Source organism: Pteropus medius, unplaced genomic scaffold, assembly GCF_902729225.1.
Source record: "Pteropus medius unplaced genomic scaffold, Ma_sr-lr_union100, whole genome shotgun sequence".
NCBI lineage: Eukaryota > Metazoa > Chordata > Mammalia > Chiroptera > Pteropodidae > Pteropus > Pteropus medius.
Genome location: NW_024349505.1, coordinates 4,130,733 through 4,138,517, shown reverse-complemented (window position 1 = coordinate 4,138,517; position 7,785 = coordinate 4,130,733). Strand labels below are relative to the sequence as shown.

General features: G+C 31.9%; 1 pseudogene; it reads right to left on the bottom strand.

The window, feature by feature from the left end:
• Positions 1-7,420: 7,420 nt before the first annotated feature.
• LOC120618160 (uncharacterized) lies at positions 7,421-7,539 on the bottom strand (annotated as a pseudogene).
• Positions 7,540-7,785: the final 246 nt, after the last annotated feature.

Below are 7,785 nucleotides of genomic sequence, written 5' to 3'. Positions count from 1 at the left end.
GGCATTTCAAAATACAATTTAATGATTTTAGGGCATGATAAATGCTTAGAGAGCATTTAAGCAGGGAAAGGTGATAAGATATCGGTGGTTGCAATTATAAATAGAATAGTCAAGAAAGGCCTTATTGAGAAGGTGGCATTTGCACAAAAACATGAATTAGGTGAGGAAATGAGCCTTTAGAATATCTTGGGGGAGAGCATCTAAGCAGAGAGAACAAAAATTGCAAAGGCTTTAAGGCTAGAGGGTAGATGGTGTATTTGAGATATAATGTATCTGAGGCAGAGGAAAGATTTGGAGATAGAGTTGGGGATGAGGTCAGAGAGATAATAGTGTTAATGGTATCCGGAAGGGTACAGATCAAATAGGGCTTGTGGACCATTGTAAAGACTTTCAGTTTTACCATTTCTAAGATTAACAGGGATTTGAGTAGACACGTAGCAGTGAAAGGACTCAAGTAGAAAGACCAGTGAGAAAGCCATTGTAATAATCTATACAAAAGATGATAGTGACTTGGATGAGAATGTGGCCACGGAGGTGTTGGAAGTGATTAAATAAAGTCTAAATTTTGATGACAGAGTCATCAAATCATGAATTGGATGTGGAATATGAGAAGATGTTTTCCAAACTTTTGGGAGTTCTATATCTGGAGGAGTGAAGTTTCTATTAGCTAAGGTTGAGAAGTCTTGGTAGAACAAAATGGAGGTGGGTTGGCAATAGAGCAGGAATTCAGTTTCGAGATGCTAAATTTGTGATGTCTTTTAAATACCTAAGTTGAGATGCCTAATGGACAGATAAATGAATCTGCATTCAGGGGAAATGACTGAGTTAAAAATAAAGCTTCAGGAACTTTTAGCATTTAGTTGGAATATAAAGTCAAAGGTTCGAATGACATCCCTCCAAAAGTAAGAATGGGTAGAGAGGATAAAGGATGTTAAGAACTGACTCCTTCTTTAAGAAGTTAGATATACAGGGAGATAAATACAAGAGTAATTGAGAAAGAGTAACCAGATGGGTATGGAGAAAATGAAACTAAATTTCAGAGAAGAGTAATCAGCTGCGTTACATGCTTTAAATAGATCAAGGAAGAGATAAATTGAAAATTGACAGTGATAATAATAGTAAATAGTATTTACTATTATGATAATAGTACCTTTTTATGCTTTTTTTTGCTTAACGATTTTACTTCTCAGTACAGTACAGTTTGAAAATTATTTTAAAATATTTTTCTTCATTTTATTTTCACAGCAATCCTAGGTTGTAGATATTGTGAACCTTTTATTTTTTAGTTACAGAAACTAAAAGAAAAATGAAATTATGTTCCAAAAATTATTTTGCTTTCAATTGGCATAATCCCAGCTTAAATATATTTATATGGTTTTAAATCTAGTGATGTATCATCTTTTTAAATATATTTTATGACACATGATTGGTACTCAATAAATATTTTCCCAATTTTCTTTTTTCTTTTTAAAGAATATTATTATCATAGTATCTACACCAGATGAAAAAACACCAATAAAATTATTTAATTAACACTTATTAATTTTATATGACAAGCTTGTGCAAGGGAAACAAAATTAAGATATAATCTAATACTTTGAAGAGATTATATTAGAGAGGAGAGACAAACATTCATAATACAGTAAGACTATAATAGGGAAAGGACTATAAGAACACCAAGATGAAGTAACTAATTTAGCTTGAGTGGTTGTACTGAAATCGAATATTGTAGGAGAAAGTCAAGATGACTGAAAATATAAGGATAAATATAAAGTTCTCACTCTGAATATACTGGGCTGTTCAAACCTCGAGGTAGTTATGACTGCTCACATATCCATCAAAGGCTTTATCGGAGCTCCAGACACACTAAGGTCAGGACAACAAGGAAACATCATACATCCAAGCATCGGCATTGATAGATGACTTAATTATCTTGGTCGCCTTATGAATGAATAGTGTAACCATTTCCAGGACATATTTTGCAGTCTCCAAGTTGACAATGACTTAGTTTACTAGGATGTTACAAACATGATTTGATGAGGTAAAAACATTTCAAAAACTACAAAGCTTCAGTGGTTTTCCCTTAACAGGTTATAGTGTGGGCTTGACAATGTACTAGTGATATAACAAGACAGCCAGTTTATGAATGGATGCCACTGGTATCTGTTTAGATATGATTTCAAAGAAAGACACATTCGTCATTTGCCACAGCAGGTATTTGTCAGACAAGTTCAGCAGAGAGTACTGGCTAATTGAATGCCTAGTTTTAAAACACACACATACGTAATTTTAGTTAATAGGTAGAGTAAAGTAAAGTAACACTTCTGTCTGACTTGTAAATCTAAAAAGTACTAAAACAATAGAAATGCCAATTAGCTTTCAATAAAAGAACAAATACATTGTCTAGAAATTGAGAAATACTTGTGAAATGACTCAGGGAAGGAATAGGTATATGGTACATGTGGTACATTTTTATGTTTAATTTCAATCACAACTTTAAAAATATTTGTACAGTTGCTGTAACTACCCTGTTTGTTTTTGGTTTTGTTTTTGTCTTTGTATATGGAGAGTAGATGGAAACAGCTGTGAAATTTCTAAACAAGTACATTTCTTTTCAAGTACAAACTTAGAAATAATTATATTTGGTGAGCCTGAAGATGTTTATAGTAGATATTATGAATTTATATGATCAGTGAATTTAGAAAAGCTTACATTTCCAAACTATTACTTAACTCCAAACAAATCACTCTCATATTTACCATAAGTGCTCATAAATTTGGGGAGTTTCCCTCAAATTGATCCTGGCCATCCACATCTAGATTGGAACTCACTAATTTAGCTTCAGTTTCATACTGGCTCCCCAATTTACATGTCAGTTTTTCACTTAACTGTGAATTCCAATCCAATACTTTTTGTTTGTTTGTTTTTAGTAATGATCCTAATCATGTAGACAAACTGGTAAATTTCAAATGTTTGAAAAACTTATTAGCTGTAACTATAAGTAGCATACTTAAGTCTCTGAGCTTGTTTTTCTTATTAAAATATATTTGATATATAACACTGTAGATTTAAAGTATATATGTTAATTTGATACATTTTTATGTTGTACTATGATTGTCATTGTAGCAATACCACTTCTGTCATGTTACATAGTTATCATCTCTTGTTAATGGTTGGAATAGTTAAGTTCTAGTATCTTAGCAAGTTTAATGATAAAAAAATATTTTTGTCTACATTCACTATATTATGTTAACTCTAGGATTTATTGACTACTAGATAGAAGTTTGCACCCTTAAACAACATCTGTCCTATCTCTACCCCCCAATCCCTGGTAACCACCATTTTACTGTTTTTATGAGTTTTGATTTTTTGAGATTCCATATATGAATGATACATATAGTATTTGTCTTTCTGTCTGACATATATCACTAAGAATAATGTCTGTAAGTTTTATTCATGTCGTCACAAGTGGCAAGATGTCCTTGTTTCTCATGGCTGAGTAATTATACCACATCTTCTTTAACCATTCATCTGTTGATGGAACTTACATTGTTTCCATATGTTAGCTATTGTGAATAATGCTGCAATATAATTCGGAGTGCATATATGTCTTCAGTATCTTGTTTTTATTCCCTTTGGGTTTAACCCAGAAGTAGAATTGCTAGGTCATATGGTAGATCTATTTTTAGGTTTTTGAGAAACCTCTGTGCTGTTTTCCATAATGGCTGAAATAATTTACATTCCCAACAGTGTTTTCTTTCTTGCTATCTGTTGTCTGCTTGTTGATGGCCATTCTAACAGCTGTAAGGTGGTATCTCATTGTGGGTTTGATTTCCATTTCTCGAATGGTTAGTGAAGTTGAACATTTTTTCATGTACCTATAGTCCATTTGGATGTCTTTGAGAAAATGTCTGTTTAGTTCTTTTGTCCATTTTTAAATCAGATTTTACTTGTTATTGAATTGTATATTTTTTATATATTTTACATATTAATCACTTAGATATGGTTTGCAAAAATTTGACTTTTCATTTAACTGTTCTTTTGCTGTGAAGAGCTTTTAAGTTTGATGTTGTCACATGTGTTGATTTTTGCTTTTGTTTGTGTTTTTGTTGTCATATCAAAAAAAAAAAAATTGCCAAGATCAATGTTGAGGATTTTCTTCCTTACATTTTCTTCTAGGAGTTTTACGGTATCAGGTCTCATGTTTGTCTTTGATCCATTTGGAGTTCATTTTTGTGAGTGACATAAGATGAGGTCAAAATTAATTTTTCTTCATATGTTTATCTAGGTTTTTCTAGCACCATTTGTTGAAGAGATTATCCTTTCCCCATTGGGTGTCCTTGCTTCATTAGTCAAATATTAGTTGACTGTATATGTGAGATTTAATTCTGGGGTCTCTATTCTGTACCATTTGTCTATGTGTCTGTTCTTATGGCACTATTAATCTGTTTTAATTATTAGAGTTTTGTAGTATAGTTTAAAATTAGGAAATGTGACACCTCTGGCTTTGTTCTTCTTTCTCAGGATTGCTTTAGCTATTCAGGGTCTTTGTGGTCCCATACAAATTTTAGGAGTGTTTTTTTCTATTTTGGCAAAAAATGCCATTGGGATTTTGATGGAGATTGTGTTGAGTCTATAAGTAGTTTTGGGTAGTATGGGCATTTTAACAAAATTCTTATCTGTTAACATGGGACATCTTTCCATTTGTGTCTTCTTTAACTGCCTTCAGCAAAGTCTGGTAGTTTTTATGGTACAGATCTTCCATTTTCTTGATTAAATTTATTTGTAAGTATTTTATTGTTTTTGATACTATTGTAAATGGAATAGTTTTCTTTCTTTCTCAGATGTTTCATTATTAGTATATAGAAATGCAACAGATTTCTGTATGTTAATTTTATATCCTGCACATTTACTGAAATCGTTGATTAGTTCCAAGAGTTTCTCAAATGAGTCTGGGATTTTCTATATATGAAATTATATCATCTACAAATAACAATTTTACTTTTTCATTTCCTGTTGGGAGCATTTTATTTCTTTGTCTTGCCAAATCGTCTAGCTAGGGCTATATTGAATAAGAGTGGTGAGAGTAGGAATCTCGTTTTCTTTATCTCAGTCGAATAGCTTTCAGTTTTTAACCATCGAGTATGTTAGCTGTGCGTTTGCTATATCTGGCCATTACTATGCTGAGTCACGTTTCTTTCATACCTAGTTTGTTGAGAGTTTTATTGAGAAAGAATTTTGCAATTTGTTAGATGCTGCTTCAGCATCTACTGAGATAATTATTTGATTTTTTTTTGTCTTACATTCTATTAATGTGATATTATATTTACCAATTTGTATATGTTGAGTCATTCTTGCATCCCATGGATAAATCTCACTTGATCTTGCTATATAACTCTTTTACTGTGTTCTTGAATTTGTTTTGCTAATATTTTGTTGAGAATTTTTGCACCTATATTCATCAGGAATGTTGGCCAATAGTTTTGTTGGTTAGCTTATAGTGTTATTTTTTCCCCCTTTACATTAACACTTTATTTTGCGTAGGTCATTTTTTGTACATGTTATCACAGTTTTCCTTTCCTGTTTCAGACAAATGAAAGTCTGAAAAAAGCTTGTCTCTTTTTTACTTCCTGAAAATATAACAATACCTGTATAGTGTAGGTAGCAATGGATATCAACTCTAAGTCTTTCAAAGAGCCTATTCCCAGACAAAACTTTTTTTTTTTTTTCCAGGACAATGATTCTCCGCATCATGGAGAAGCAATATATTTTCATAAATATTTGTAAATACTTAAAAGTTGGCATTCATATTGGAAACCAATATTTAGGCACTGAAAACACACATGAATGCATGCAAACACACACACACACAAATCCACAGACATAGGTGTAGAGAGGAACTGGGAGAATTATATTTTATTATAATGTTAGTGTTTAGCATTTTTAAAACAGAAAAAAGCATTATAGCTTATAGTGTTCTTAAATGTCTTTAGTATAAGGGTAATGCTGGCCTCACTGAAGGAGTTTGATAGTGTTTTCTCCTCTTTAATTTTTTGGAAGAGTTTGAGACGGTTTGGTGTTTTTTCTTCATGTGTTAGAATTTGCTAGTGAAGCCATCTGGTCCTGGTATTTTCTGTGTCGGAAGGTTTTTGACAACCGATTCATCTTTGCTCATTATTAGTCTGTTCTGGTTCTCTATTTCTTCCTAGTTTAGTCTTGTTAGGTTATGTGTTTCTAGGAATTTAAACATTTCTTCTAGTTTAATTTATTGGCACATAACTGTTTATAGTAGTCTGTTGTGATCCAATGTATTTCTGTAGTATTACTTGTAATGTCTTCTCTTTTTAACTTTTTACTTATTTGAGTTTTCTTTGTTTTTCTTAGTCTAGCTAAAGTTTTGTCAATTTTGCTTCACTTTTCAAAAAAAAATCTCTTAGTTTCACTGATTCTAACTTTTTCCTAGTCTCTCTTTCATTTATTTATTTATGCTCTGATATTTGTTATTTCTTCTCTTACTAACTTTGAGCTTAATTTATTTTCCTTTTTGGAGGTCTTTGAGAGAGAAAGTTAGGTTGTTTATTTGAGATTTTAATTTTTAATATATGTATTCCTACAAACTTTCCTGTCGGAACAGCTCTTTCACAGTATCTCATAAGATCTGGTATGTTATTTTCCCATCTTTGTTTCAAGATAATTTTTTTAAATTTCCTTTTTGATTTCTTCTTTGACCCATTGGTTATTTAGAAATGTTTCATTTAGTTTCCACATAATTGTACGTTTTCCAGCTTTCCTGTTGTTGATTTCTCATTACATATCATCATGGTCAGAAAATGTAGTTGGTATGATTTTGATTTTCTTAAATTTGCTAAGACTTATTTCCTATCATATAATCTACCTTAGAAAATGTACTGTGTGCACTTAAGAAGAATGTGTATTCTGTTGCTGTTGAATGGAATATTCTGTATTTGTCTGTTAAGTTCATTTCATCTCAAGTATGGTTCAATTCCAATATTTCCTTGATTTTCTGTCTGGATGATCTATCCCAATGCTGATAGTGGAGATTGAAGTTCTCTACTATTATTGTATTGATGTTCCTGTCTCCCATTCGATCTGTTAGTGATTGCTTAACATAGTTAGGTGTTCTGATATTGGGTGTGTATTTGTTTATGATTATTTATCTTTTTGAATAATTGATCCCCTTACTATTATATAATAACCTTATTTGTCTCATATTTTATGGCTTAAAATATATTATTTTGATATAAGTATGGCTAATCCTGCTTTTGATTTCCACCTGCATGGAATATCTCCTTCTATCCATTAACTATGAGCCTATGTGTGTCTTTAGAGCTAAAATGAGTCTCTAGTAGTCAGCATAAGTTGAGTCTAGTTTTGTTTGTTTGTTTGTTTGTTTGTTTAATGCCTATAGCACCTGGTATTCCTAGGTAGTCTCCCATCCAAGTGCTAACCAGGCTCAACCCTGCTTAGCTTCTGAGATCAGACGAGATAGGGCATATTCAGGGTGGCGTGGCTGTAGACAAGTCTAGTTTTTTTAACCATTCAGATACACTGTGCCTTTTGATTGGTGAAGTCAATCTATTTACATTTCAAATTATTTTTTATATATAAGGATTTACTGCTGTCATCTTGTTTGCTATATGGTTGTTTTCTTTTCATCGTTTCTTTTTCCCTCTGTTTCTACCTGCGTTTGTAAATTGGTGGTATTCCATGGTTGTACACGGTTTCTTTCTCTCCTTTTTTAATGTTCTGTGAATTTACTTTAGA